Below are 15,338 nucleotides of genomic sequence, written 5' to 3' on the forward strand. Positions count from 1 at the left end.
CTACTGACACTGCATGGAGCTGACAAATACAGACTGTGTTTTGCTTCTTGTTGCTACTCTCTCTAATAAATAGGCATCTATTGTAGCAACCCAACACCTAGCGACCTTGTGAAGAGGTTTGGATCTCTTCATGTAATGGCTAAGGTGTTGGGTTGAAAGTCGTGGGACCCGGGGTCATGTCCCGGGCAGGGCTACCCCCGAATTCGGTGCATTGGTGTCAGAAGTTGGATGGCACCTGAGGCCATCGGAGGGGCGTGTACACATGAGGGACGTGGTATAGGGAAGCATGGGGACACACTCTCCCAAGGAACAGGGAAGTGTTGTGAACTTAAACCAACATCTAACGATGGCTGGGTTGACAGTCATGTGACTGTACGGAAATCCAGACATGTTTTGTGCTTAAGTTCCACTCCTTGAGCTCTGTGTCATACAGTAGCAAGAAAAAGTATGTGAACCCTTTGGAATTACCAGGATTTCTGCATAAATTGGTCGTAAAATTTGATCTGACCTTCATCTAAGTCACAACAATAGACACACACAGTGTGCTTAAACTGATAGCACACTAACAATTTAAGTTTTCATGTCTTTATAGAACACACCATGTAAACATTCACAGTGCAGGGTGGGAAAATGTATGTGAACCCTTGGATTTAATAACTGTTTGACCTTCCTTTGGAAGCAATAACCTCAACCAAACATTTTCTGTAGTTGCGGATCAGTCCTGCACAACGATCAGGAGTAAATTTGGACCATTACACTTTACAAAACTGTTTCAGTTCAGCAATATTCTTGTGATGTCTGGTGTGAACCTCTCTCTTGAGGTCATGTCACTGCATCTTAAGAAGAATCCTAGACTGTCAGCTAAAGACTTACAGAAATCTCTGGAACATGCTAACATCTCTGTCGACGAGTCTACGATACGTAAAACACTAAACAAGAATGGTGTTCATGGGAGGACACCACGGAAGAAGCCACTGCTGTCCAAAAAAAACATTGCTGCACGTCTGATGTTCGCAAAAGAGCACCTGGATGTTCCAAAATATTGTGTGGACAGATTAAACTAAAGTTGAGTAGTTTTGAAGGAACACACAGCACTATGTGTGAAGAAAAAAAGGCACAGCACACCAACATCAAAACCTCATCCCAACTGTAAAGTATGGTGTAGGGAGCATCATGGTTTGGGTCTGCTTTGCTGCAACAGGGCCTGGACAGTTTGCTATCATCGACAGAAAAATGAATTCCCAAATTTATCAAGACTTTTGGCAGGAGAATGTAAGGCTATCTGTCTGCCAGTTGAAGGTCAACAGAAGTTGGGTGTTGCAACAGGACAACGACCCGAAACAAAAATACACCTTCTGGAGTGGCCCAGTCAGAGTCCTGACCTCAACAGGTTAACCTCATTGAGCATTCTGAGCTGTGCACTTGCAGTCATCTTTGCAGGACGGCCAGTCCTAGGGAGAGTAGCAACAGAGCTGAACTCTCCATTTTTAGACGATTGTTTTACAGTGGACTGATGAACATCAAGGCTTTTAGAGATACTTTTGTAACCTATTCCAGCTTTATGCAAGTCAACAATTTTTTTTTATATTTTTTTTATAAATTTTTTTTTATCCCCTTTTCTCCCCAATTTTTGTGGTATCCAATCGCTAGTAATTACTATCTTGTCTCATCGCTACAACTCCCGTACGGGCTCGGGAGAGACGAAGGTCGAAAGTCATGCGTCCTCCGAAGCACAACCCAACCAAGCCGCACTGCTTCTTTAACACAGCGCGCCTCCAACCCGGAAGCCAGCCGCACCAATGTGTCGGAGGAAACACCGTGCACCTGGCCCCCTTGGTTAGCGCGCACTGCGCCCAGCCCGCCACAGGAGTCGCTGGAGCGCGATGAGACAAGGAAATCCCTACCGGCCAAACCCTCCCTAACCCGGACGACGCTAGCCCAATTGTGCGTCGCCCCACGGACCTCCTGGTCGCGGACGGCTGCGACAGAGCCTGGGGGCGAACCCAGAGACTCTGGTGGCGCAGTTAGCACTGCGATGCAGTGCCCTAGACCACTGCGCCACCCGGGAGGCCCAAGTCAACAATTCTTAATCTTAGGTCTTCTGTGATCTTTTTTGTTTGAGGTATGGTTCACATCAGGCAATGCTTCTTGTGAAAAGCAAACTCAAATTTTGTGAGTGTTTTGTAAAGAGCACGGCAGCTCTAACCAACATCTCCAATCTCATCCCATTGATTGGACTCCAGGTTAGCTGACTCCTGACTCCAATTAGCCTTTGGAGAAGTCATTAGCCTTGGGGTTTCCAACCTACACTGTGAAATTTTAAATGATGTATTCAAAACAGACAAGAGGAATACAATAATTTGTGTGTTATTAGTTTTAGCACACTGTGTGTGTCTATTGTTGTGACTTAGATGGTCAGATCAAAATCAGGGTGTAGATCAGCTTTAAAATTACACACATACCCACATATATATAAATATACATTGATACACATACAGTATATATACTGTATATAGTATATATATACTGTATATATATATATATATATATATATATATATATATATATATATATATACTTTACAAATATATTTTCCTTCATTATTTCGCACAACTTGCAAAGAAAAAGCCATATCTAAGACTGGCCAATAAAAAGAAAAGATTAAGATGGGCAAAATAACACAGACACTGGACAGAGGAACTCTGCCTAGAAGGCCAGCATCCCGGAGTTGCCTCTTCACTGTTGACGTTGAGACTGGTGTTTTGCGGGTACTATTTAATGAAGCTGCCAGTTGAGGACTTGTGAGGCGTCTGTTTCTCAAACTAGACACTGTAATGTACTTGTCCTCTTGCTCAGTTGTGCACTGGGGCCTCCCACTCCTCTTTCTATTCTGGTTAGAGACAGTTTGCTCTGTTCTGTGAAGGGAGTAGTACACAGTGTTGTACCAGATCTTCAGTTTCTTGGCAATTTCTCACATGAATAGCCTTCATTTCTCAGAACAAGAATAGACTGACGAGTTTCAGAAGAAAGTTATTTGTTTCTGGCCATTTTGAGCCTGTAATCAAACCCACAAATGCTGATGCTCCAGAAACTCAACTAGTCAATAGAAGGCCCGTTTTATTGCTTCTTTAATCAGAACAACAGTTTTCAGCTGTGCTAACATAATTGCAAAAGGGTTTTCTAATGATCAATTAGCCTTTTAAAATGATCAACTTGGATTAGCTAACACAACGTGCCATTGGAACACAGGAGTGATGGTTGCTGATAATGGGCCTCTGTACGTCTATGTAGATATTCCATAAAAAAATCTGCCATTTCCAACTACAATAGTCATTTACAACATTAACAATGTCTACACTGTATTTCTGATCAATTTGATGTTATTTTATGGACCAAAAATGTGCTTTTCTTTCAAAAACAAGGACATTTCTAAGTGACCCCAAACTTTTGAACAATCTATTTTCCAATAGTTATATATTGTTTTTTCTTTAGTCCTGTTCTTCCTCTAACTTCCACCTCTCCCATCTATTGCTAATGTCCATCCAGTTTGATTTCTATTTACCATTTACTTTTAACTGTGCTATTTCACCAAAGTTCTGAACCTATATACATTTTACAGACACAGTATATTTTACATTTGTTATCTTGTTGTTATTAGTCTGACCTTTCAGCTTAGTTCAACCCCTCCCATCTATCTCTTAATTAACACCATCCATATTGGATTTCTATTTGCCATATCTTTTTCAACTGTTCTGTGATACTCAACAAAAGTTCTGAACCTTTCTTTTCTCATAGTTTCTACAGATTGTAAATTAATAACGATATAATAATTTTAGCAAAAAGGTATATAACAATGTCTTGGTTGCAAGAATTTTGTATAATTTATTTAAGTTTTAATTTAAGTTTTGAATCCGGCGTTGTTTTTCGTGTCAGTTCATAAACCATGTGCCATGGAATCGGTACATCGAAAATATCTTCCCAACTATTTTGCAATCTATCTGGCACAGCTGTCCATTTTTTAGTTCTTAAATGAAACTGCTATATTTATCACAACCAATTTTGGTCTTTAATGCAGGGCTGACAGATAAGTTCCTCACTTTTCCTCCTTCCACTTGCCTCTTCCATTTTTGCGGTAATGCTGCAATTAGTTAGTTGTAATTTTGAGTAGAGCAGACATTTCCATATATGTGTGTTAGATGCATGTGTGACATAACTCCACCAGTTATATTTATGATATAATTTACAAAGATTATACTTTGTAAAAAAAAAAAGATTGAATTTTTTTTTATTTTTATATCTATTATATCACAGTATATTTGAGTTTAACCACCATATTTGTTGTATTATTTGTTCTGTCTTTTCTGGTGGATTAAACTGAAATTGAAAACAACCTTCTATGGCGTGTTTAAAAAATAACGCCCTGATCTGTTTCACCTGTTCCTGTGATTGGCTCCACCCCCTCCAGGTGTCGCTTATTATCCCTGGTGTATTTATCACTGTGTTTCCTGTCGCTCTGTACCAGTTCGTCTTGTATGTTTAGTCAAGTCAACTAGCGTGTTTTTCCCCGTACTCCTTTTGCTCTTCTCCTTTTTCTAGTCCTCCTGGTTTTGACCCTTGCCTGTTTTCTGGACTCTGTACCTGTCTGCCTGACCATTCTGCCTGACTTGATCATGAGCCTGTCTGCCACTCTGGACTCTGATCTGGTTTTGACCGTTTGCCTGTCCACGACCATCTTCTTGCCTACCCCTTTAGATTATTAAACATTGCAAGACTCCAACCACCTGCCTCCTGTGTCTGCATTTGCGTCTCGCCTTGCATCTTGATACATTGTTACTAATTTGCTAGAGAACCAGTTTGGATTTAAGTATACATTTTGTATGACTGATGCCCTAAGTGAGAGGTCTAATGCTTTAATAATTTCTGCCCCCCGAATTCATATTCATTATATAAATAGGCCTTTTTAATTTTGTCTGGCTTGCCATTCCAAAAAAAAAGATTATTTTTTGCTCATTATTTAAAAAAACAGGACAGGCAGAGGTTCATAAATGGGTCAGAGTCAGGCAGGTACAGTACGACAGGCAGGCTTGAGGTCAGGGCAGGCAGAATGATCAGAACCGGAGAAACTAGGAAACAGAACTTGAGATAGTAGGGAGACAGGAAAACACGCTGGTAAGACCTGACAAGATGAACTGGCAACAGACAAACAGAGAACACAGGTATAAAAACACTTGGAATAATGGGGAAGATGGGCGACACCTGGAGGGGGGTGGAGACAAGCACAAAGACAGGTGAAACAGATCAGCGTGCGACAATAATACAGTTTTGTATTGCTTGTAGGGTCAATAGATTATTATATATATTTTCAAAGAAGCGTGAATCATCATTATTTTGACCGTATAGGTTTAATGAGACTTATCTGTTTAAGGTCCAATATCATATTTAAAATCATCCATCTACCTTGAGGATCTGTTTGGGACAATTTGCACAATTACTCTTAATATCATCACCCTTTTTGAATTTCTTTTCCCATGGGAGAAGTATATTAAACCCCCCAGTCCTTTTTCCACACAACTTCATCTAAAATGGTTAAATGAGTTTCCTGTAAACAATAGATAATATATTCCTTCTCTTTTTGCCAGGAAAATACTGACCGTCTTTTCTTATTATCTGCTAAGCCATTACAATTATAACTGGCTATACTTATTTCACCATTTACCATATTGAAACACAAGTTTCAAATCTATTTATCATAATATATGTTTGTAAACTCACCATTAAAAAGTACCATAGTGTTTGAGTGTCCATATAGCTGTACCATGACATTTGCATTGCTACTAAGTAAACTTTCAGTTGGTCCCCACTATTCCACCTGTTAAAACCCCTCCCATCCCAAGTTGGGTTGTCATCCCAGTGACCAGCAGACCACCCCCGTCCCCCCGGATCCCAGGGCATCCCTCAAAGAGCACACAGTGTAACAGTTTGGGTGTAGAAAGTCTCCCCCTTTGAGAGCTGGCGGCAGCTTGACGGCGGCAGCTTTACAATCTTTGGGGATCGCTGAGAGGTTGAACAGTCTAGTAATAGGGTTTGGAACAATTGCGGAGGATAATTTTAGAAATAGAGGGTCCAGATTGTCTAGCCCAGCTGATTTGTAGGGGTCCAGATTTTGCAGCTCTTTCAGAACACTCAGCTATCTGGGTGAAGGAGAAATGAGGGAGGCTTGGGCAAGTTGCTGTGGGGGGTGCAGAGCTGTTGACCGGGGTATGAGTAGCAAGGTGGAAAGCATGGCCAGCCGTAGAAAAATGCTTATTGAAATTCTCGATTATCGTAGATTTATCATGGTGACAGGGTTTCCTAGCCTCAGTGCAGTGAGGCAGCAGGGAGGAGGTGCTCTTATTCTCCATGGACTTTACCGTGTCCCAGAACTTTTTGGAGTTTGTGCTACAGGATGCAAATTTCTGTTTGAAAAAGCTAGCCTTTTCTTTCCTAACTGCCTGTGTATATTGGTTCGTAACTTCCCTAAAAAGTTGCATATCGCAGGGGCTATTCGATACTAATGCAATATGCCAAAGGATGTTTTTGTGCTGGTCAAGGCCAGTCAGGTCTGGAGTGAACCAAGGGCTATATCTGTTCTTAGTTCTACATTTTTTGAACGGGGCATGCTTATATTAGATGGTGACGGAAACACTTTTAAAGAATAACCAGGCATCCTCTACTGACGGGATGAGGTCCATATCCTTCCAGGATACCCCGGCCAGGTCGATTAGAAAGGCCTGCTCGCTGAAGTGTTTTAGGGAGCATTTGACAGTGATGAGGGGTGGTCGTTTGACCGCGGACCCATTACGGACACATGCAAAGAGGCAGTAATCACTGAGATCTTGGTTGAAAACAGCAGAGGTGTATTTGGAGGGCAAGTTGGTCAGGATGATATCTGTGAGGGAGAACGTGTTTATGGATTTAGGGTTGTACCTGGTAGGTTCCTTGATAATTTGTGTGAGATTGAGGGCATCTAGCTTAGATTGTAGGACGGCCGGGGTGTTAAGCATATCCTAGTTTAGGTTACCTTACAGTATAAACTCTATAGATAAATGGGGGGTAATTATTCCACATATGGTGTCCAGGGCACAGCTGGAGGCTGAGGGGGGTCTATAACAAGTGGCAACAGCAAGAGATTTATTTCTGGAAAGGTGGATTTTTAAAGGTAGAAGCTTGAACTGTTTGGGCACAGATCTGGATAGCATGACAGAACTCTGCATCCTGTCTCTGCAGTAGATTGCAAGTCCACCCCCTTTGGCAGTTCTATCTTGGTGGAAAATGTTGTAGTTGGGGATGGAAATCTCAGAATTTTTGGTGGCCTTCCTAAGCCAGGATTCAGACACATCAGGGTTTGCGGAGTGTGCTAAAGCAGTGAATAAAACAAACTTAGGGAGGAGGCTTCTGATGTTAACATGCATGAAACCAAGGCTTTTAAGGTTACAGAAGTCAACAAAAGATAGCACCTGGGGAATACGAGTGGAACTGGGGGCTACAGGGCCTGGGTTAACCTCTACATCACCTAAGGAACAGAGTAGGAGTAGGATAAGGGTACGGCTAAAGGCTATAAGAACTGGTCGTCTGGTGCGTTGGGGACAGAGAATAAAAAGATCAGATTTATGGGCGTGGTAGAATAGATTTAGGGCATAATGTACAGACAATGGTATGGTAGGATGTGAGTACAGTGGACGTAAACCTAGGCGTTGAGTGACGATGAGAGAGGTTTCGTCTCTGGAGGCACCAGTTAAGCCAGGTGAGGTCTCCGCATGTGTTTGGGGTGGGACAAAAGAGCTATCTAAGGCATTTTGAGTGGGACTGAGGGCTCTACAGTGAAATAAAACAGCAAGAACTAGCCAAGACAGCAGTAGACAAGGCATATTGACATTAGAGAGAGGCATAAAGCAAACACAGGTGTTGATCAGGAGAGCTAAGACAACAACAGGTAAATGGCGATGAATGGGCAGAGCAGGTGAGTTAGGTACATACAGGACCTGAGTTCAAGGCTGGGGCCGACAGGTAAACAAAATGAGGTACTGTGTTATTGAAACAGTCCAGGGGGCATCAGCTGTGTAGCCGAGTGATCATAGGGTAAAAAGAGTAGAATTAGGTGAGTCAGGGTGCCGTTCTGTAGTCACTACTACGCTAGGCAAGCAGGGGACACAGCGTTCAGAAAAGCTAGCGGGCCGGGGCTAGTAGGTGGTTCTTCGGTGACATCGTAACAGAATAGCCTGTTGAGACCCACTCGGACGGTTACGTCGGTAGACCAGTCGTGATGGATCGGCGGGGCTCCGTGTCGGCAGTAAAAGGGTCCAGGCCAATTGACAAAATAGATATTGTAGCCCAATAATTGGCTGGAGGACCTCTTCGGCTAGCCGGGAGATGGACCTAGCTCTAGGCTAGCTCCAGGGTAACTAGTGCTTGCTTTGGACAGAGACATTAGCCAGGAGTAGTCACTTGGATAGCAGCTAGCCAGCTGCGACAATCCGGTGTAAAGGTTCATTGCTTGCTGTAGGAATCCGGAGATGTGTTGGAGAAAAAGCAGTCCAATATGCTCTGGGTTGATATCGAGCTGTGCAACTGTCAGGAATTGACCGGGCTGAGGCTAGCTGATGTCCGAGTTAACGTGATGACCGCTCGCAGTGGCTAACTGACTACTAGCTAGTAGCTAGTTAGCTAGCTAGCTCCTGATTGGGGTTCCGGTTCTAAGGTGTAAAAAAATAGCAGATCCATGCCACATTGGGTGAGGCGGGTTGCAGGAGACTATGTTCAGTCCGTAGATGGAAATTGAAAAAAAATACATTAAAAGTATTTATGAAATATACCCGAAGAAGACGATATATACAGTGGGGCAAAAAAGTATTTAGTCAGCCACCAATTGTGCAAGTTCTCCCACTTAAAAAGATGAGAGAGGCCTGTAATTTTCATCATAGGTACACTTCAACTATGACAGACAAAATGAGAAAAAAAATCCAGAAAATCACATTGTAGGATTTTTTATGAATTTATTTGCAAATTACAGGCCTCTCTCATCAAACAACCCTCCCTAACCCCGGACGACGCTATGCCAATTGTGCGTCGCCCCACGGACCTCCCGGTCGCGGCCGGCTGCGACAGAGCCTGGGCGCGAACCCAGAGACTCTGGTGGCGCAGTTAGCACTGCGATGCAGTGCCCTAGACCACTGCGCCACCCGGGAGGCCCCAAGTGGGAGAACTTGCACAATTGGTGGCTGACTAAATAATTTTTTGGCCCACTGTACATGGGACACGGGACGAGACAAGACAAATAGACGTCCGACTGCAAAGCCATCTTGGATATGTATGAGGTAGCTTCATGAGGTAGTCACCTGTAATGCATTTCAATTAACAGTTGTGCCTTGTTAAAAGTTAATTTGTTGATTTTCTTTCCTTCTTAATGCATTTGAGCCAATCAGTTGTGTTGTGACAAGGTAGGAGTGGTATACAGAAGATAGCCCTATTAGGTAAAAGATCAAGTCCCTGTTATGGCAAGAACAGCTCAAAAAAGCAAAGAGAAGGTCAGTCAATTTGGAACATTTCAAGAACTTTGAAAGTTTCTTCAAGTGCCGTCGCAAAAACTCTATGATGAAACTGGACTCATGAGGACCACCACAGGAAAGGAAGACCCAGAGTTACTGCTGCTGCAGAGGATAAGTTTGTGTAAGAGCTATTTGACCAAGAAGGAGAATGATGAGGGGCTGATTCAGATGACCTGGCCTCACCAATCACCCAACCTCAACCCAATTAAGATGGTTTGGGATAAGCTGAACCGCAGAGGGAAGGAAATGCAGCCAACAAGTCCTCAGCATATGTGGGAACTCCTTCAAGACGGTTAGAAAAGCATTCCAGGTGAAGCTGGTTGAGAGAATGCCAAGAGTGTACAAAGTTTTCATCAGGGCAAAGGGTGGCTATGTTGAAGAATCTCAAATATAAAATATATTTTGATTTGTTTAACACTATTTTGGTTACTACCTGATTCCATATTTGTTATTTCACAGTTTTGATGTCTTCACTATTATCCTACAATATAGAAAATAGTTCAAATAAAGAAAAACCCTAGGTGAGTAGGTGTGTCCAAACTTTTGACTGGTACTCTATGCGGACACCACTTCAAATGAGTGGATTCGGCGATTACAGCCACACCCGTTGCTGACAGGTATATAAATCGAGCGCAGAGCCATGAAATCTCCATAGACAACCATTGGCAGTAGAATGGCACCGTCATAGTATGCAACCATTCCAACAAGTCAGTTCATAACATTTCTGCCCTGCCCCGGTTAACTGTAAGTGCTGTTATTGTGAAGTGGAAATGTCTAGGAATAATAACGGCTCAGCTGCTAAGTGGTAAGCCATACAAGCTCACAGAACGGGACCGCCGAGTTCTGAAGCGCGTAAAAATCGACTCTGTCCTAAGTTGCAACACTCACTACCGCCTCTGGAAGCAACTTCCGCACAACAAACTGTTTGTCGGGAGCTTTATGAAATGGGATTCTATGGGCAAGCCTAAGATCACCATGCGTAATGCCAAGCATCGGCTGGAGTGGTGTAAAGCTCACCGCCATTGGACTCTGGAGCAGTGGAAATGCCTTATCTGGAGTGATGAATCACGTTTAACCGTCGGGCAGTCCGACGAACGAGTCTGGGTTTGGTGGATGCCAGGAGAATGCTACCTGCCCGAATGCATTGTGCCAACTGTAAAGTTTGGGGAAGGGTCTAGGGCTGTTTTTCATGGTTCGGGCTAGGCCCCTTAGTTCTAGTGAAGGGAAATCATAACACTACATCATACAATGACATTCTAGACGATTCTGTGCTTCAAGCTTTTGTGGTAACAGCTTGGGGAAGGCCCTTTCCTGTTTCAGCATGACAATGCCCCCGTGCTCAAAGCGAGGTCCATACAGAAATGATTTGTCACGATCAGTGTGGAAGAACTTGACAGGCCTGCACAGAGCCCTGACCTTAACCTCATTGAACAACTTTGGGATGAATTGGAATGCCAACTACAGGCCAGACCTAATCGCCCAACATCAGTGCTCAACCTCACTATTGCTCTTGTGGCTGAATGGAAGCAAGTCCCTGCAGCAATGTTCCAAAATCTAGTGGAAAGCCTTCCCAGACGAGTGGAGGCTGTTATAGCAGCAAAGGGGGGACCAACTCCATATTAATGCCATGATTACTGACAACTGTTACCAAGCCAGCGTAGGACCTCCACATCCGGCTTCTTCACCTACAGGACTGTCTGAGACCAGCCACCCTGACAGTATTTCTGTCTGTAATAAACCCCTTTTGTGGGGAAAAACTCATTCTGAATGTCTGGGCCTGGCTCCCCAGTGGGTGGGCCTTGCTCCCAAGTGGTTGGGCCTGTGCCCTCCCAGGCCCACCCATGGATGCGCACCTGCCCAGTCATGTGAAATCCATAGATTCGGGCCTAATGAATATATTTCAATTGACTGATTTAGTTATACGAACTGTAACTCAGTAAAATCGTTGAAATTATTGCATATTGCGTTTCTATTTTTGTTTAGTATAGTTTGCCATCTATGAACATGTTTTTCTATGGACTAACGCCAAATTCAATGTTTAATCAAATAATTGTTGTATATATATAGTTTTTTTCACTTCCCTAATTCAAAATCAAATTGCAAAATTATCCATGCTATGACCATCTTAAAACAATGCCACATGTTAGCTTAGCAGAACCCCCCTTAGACTTGTTGGGGTTAATTGATGTGTATTGTCCATGTCAAATAAATAAATACATTGATTCTGTTAGAAATTTGGCCCTGTCCATATAGGCCAATTCCCTCGAGTGTAAAGTTAATCAATCATCTTATAATTCTGCATGTTGTCGACTAATGGCTCAATTCAATCCGTAATGCTGAAGTTCTGCGTTACAGCATCATTTAAATTTAAGGCAATGTTCCCGTGTTCGTGGAGACTACATTCACAGTAAATGCTGCATGACTCGGCTCAACCACAAATGACCTTTACATTTCAAGTGCTCTATAGCACTGAACTTCGGCAATACAAATGTATACCAATACAAAAATGGAAAATATAGGCATTGTCGTTACCTTTGTCTGTTTGAAGACGGTTCTACCTTTTTGTGGGAATCACAGCCGAATCTGCAAAGGAACGCATGATATCACAGTTACATTATCTGTAAAACTTCAGAGAATCAATTACTTTTATAAGAAATAAGGTTAATCTAAAGGTACAACCTTTGTATTGCATGAATTTTCTGGTTAATAATCGTAGGTTGTTATTTTATTACCTGTCTTGGTTCCTGTAATGCAATGGCTGACCCTGGATGATGTGTCCTTTTATAGTCAAATTTGTGTTGAGCCACCCACATTCAAACCGGTTCAGGTTGATGTTTCCCCTATGTAGTTAGTCTCTGTGCCAGGTTCCCAAGGTAAACTGGATGAACTGGACAGATTAGATGCCAGTGATGATTAACATGTCATTGTTAACTTAACCTACATTTCACTGTAAATGAAACCGAGTTGGATGGTTGTAAATGGTGGTTTGTTTCTTTTTCCTGTAAACTGTGCAGCAGTATCACAGTAAATGCATGAAGGTATACATGTATTTCTAACGAAAATATGAAAGTTCCTGACTGTATAGCTTACTGGACTCCTCCACAGCCATATCAAGGGTACAAAATCTGGTTCCCTGATCAATTTGTAATAATACTGTATTTTCTATGTTTTTCATGGACTTGGAAGATTATCCCCCATTGTGACATATTCAAATAAACAAACAAATTATTCTGTTGGATAAAATACACATACATAATTTAGACCTGAGGGGTTTACAACAAAGCAGGATCAGTGGCTTAGCCAGCTAATATGACTAAATATGTTTTACATATTATTTTGTGGCAGATGTACATGTTCCAGGAAATGGTGTGACAGAAAGAACACTGCAGTACGTGCCAAGTTCACATTCCCAACCCACCTCTATTCATCTTCACATGACTTCTACATAAGTGGAAACTTATAAATCATAGTCATTATGATGTAATAGGAATGTTAAGAGCACATTTTAACATTATGGGCAAGAATTGTAGTACTCATCATTGTATTCTCTACCAGAACGTTTGTTGGCCTTCTTTGATGTCATATAGGTTGATACATTGCTATGTTTTCATTTATAAAGTKTTTTTAACAAAAAGTCCCASTGTWGGCTACTAACCTCCTTGCTAAACTTTAGACATAGGAGTTACCACAGGGATGTCTAACTCTGGAAATTCCTTTGGTCTCTCATGAGTTAGCTTGGTAAATCAGCTATTCGTTTTCTTGAACCATATTTGTGGAACAATCTTCGAAATGTTCTTACATTTGATGTTTTGGTGCCTCTGTGAAATTCAGAAAGCTGATTGAGGACCTTATTACTGACGGATCTGTTTGTTTTTTATGACCCTGTTTTTCTTCCTGTTTACATTTTCTATTTACATTTTGATGTGTGTATTTTCTATACTTGATGTAATTCAGGGCTCAGCTCTAAAAGAGACCTTGGTCTCAGTATGACTCCCTGATAAAATAAATTTTAAATAAAACATGAATATCTGAATATCAGTTGAAATACAGTAATGAATGAGTGAATATCCATTGTAATACAGCAGGTACATTCCAAGAGCAGACAATACACTGTGATATTTCTAAGGTTATTGCATTTATTCATATTCAATGGGAGGGGGTCTACTAAGCTAACATATGGAATTGTTTTTAAGACAGTCATACCAAGGATCATTTAGCTATTTGATTTTGAATTTAAGCCCCTTTAAGGTGTCAAAAAATATATATATTTGAACATACATTGAATTTGGCATTAATGCTATTACCCAATAGAAACACATTGAATAACAGATTGAAGAAAATATAGAGGGAGTTTGTTCTGAAGTTTCTATCCTATATCTGAGAGATATAAGAAAGATCAGGAAACTATTTAAATTATACTTCCATTCATGTTTTTTACTGATACTGGGGACCTTCAGACGAGTCTCGTGAGGCTTGTGCGCATCCTAGAGCAAACACCATGGTCTCAGCTTTCCACAGAGGGGTCATATTAGTGTGTGGCCCAAACCGTTAGTGTGCTCCAGATGTTTCGTGAGATGCGGAAGGGCGATATTGGTGGATATGGTGGATTGAGACGTAGGCCATGAAAAAAAAACATATCTCTGATTTTGATGGGGATTTTTTTTATTATGTTAACTACATTTCTGCAGGGCAACTTTGACTGTACATTTTAGTCAATTATTACGATTTCCGTGGGTCTTTACTCCCAAAGTTGTTGACTGGTTTTGTGCTTGCCAGTTAGCTAGCTGTCCATCTGGTTGAGGCCTCCAGCGCAGTTGTAGGTAAGACACACCCTGCTTCAGAAATTCTACACGCAGCTAGATGAAAGCACAAGCATTTTGATTTTATTACTCTCTTTATTACTCTCTTTATTACTCTCTTTATTACTCTCTTTATTACTCTCTTTCGCACAAATGTTCATAAACAAAGACACATTCTATTTCTCTCTTTCTCTCTCCCTCCCCCTTCCCTCTCCCTCTCTCTCACCTGCTGTAGGAGCTGGTCACCGACCACCTGGTTTGTCAGATCAGCATCTGATTGGATCTTCATCTTCACCACCGTTCTCTTTGACTTGGAGGCTGTAAATACCCCCAAAAATAATTAGGACTTGACTGTATGTGTCACGACTTCCGCCGAAGTCGGCTCCTCTCCTTGTTTGGGCGGCGTTTCGGCGGTCGACGTCACCGGCTTTCTAGCCATCTCCGCTCATTTTTCATTGATCCATTTGTTTTGTCTTGTTCCCTGCACACCTGGTTTTCATTACCCAATCCCACTGCATGTATTTATTCCTCTGTTCCCCCTCATGTCTTTGTGTGGAATTGTTTGTGTTACGTGTTAATTGTTGACGCGCCAGACTGGTTTGCTTATACCGTGTTGTTCATGAAGATGTTTATTGTTAAACATAAATTATTGTGACTGTTTTGCGCGTTTTGCACTTTTGCCTATTGGCTGGAGGTTTTGACGCAGTTGCGTCCGTCTGTTGGTTTCTCCTGACTCAATAAAGTGTGCGCCTGTTCACAACTCTCTGCTCTCCTGCACCTGACTTCGCTACCAGTACGCACACACCTGGGAGTATGCTTTAATCTGACATATTTCTTTAACAATGCTCTGTACAAAAAGGTGATTGTTTTACTAGAGTTTAGTAAGCTGAGCAATGCATACATAGTTGTATTTTTATAACGCACATTGTTGAAGAAGAAACATTTCTTATTAAAT

At 41.9% G+C, this 15,338-nt stretch overlaps 1 protein-coding gene across 1 annotated transcript in view; it reads right to left on the reverse strand.

Moving 5' to 3' along the window:
• Positions 1-12,440, reverse strand: part of LOC111960013 (sterile alpha motif domain-containing protein 9-like) — a 22,922-nt gene extending 10,482 nt beyond the window's left edge. The window contains exon 1 of the mRNA XM_023981880.3: positions 12,117-12,440. The gene's annotated coding sequence lies outside the window, so the exon portion shown is untranslated. The remainder of the gene's footprint in view (positions 1-12,116) is intronic.
• Positions 12,441-15,338: the final 2,898 nt, after the last annotated feature.

Source organism: Salvelinus sp. IW2-2015, linkage group LG37, assembly GCF_002910315.2.
Source record: "Salvelinus sp. IW2-2015 linkage group LG37, ASM291031v2, whole genome shotgun sequence".
Taxonomy (NCBI): domain Eukaryota; kingdom Metazoa; phylum Chordata; class Actinopteri; order Salmoniformes; family Salmonidae; genus Salvelinus; species Salvelinus sp. IW2-2015.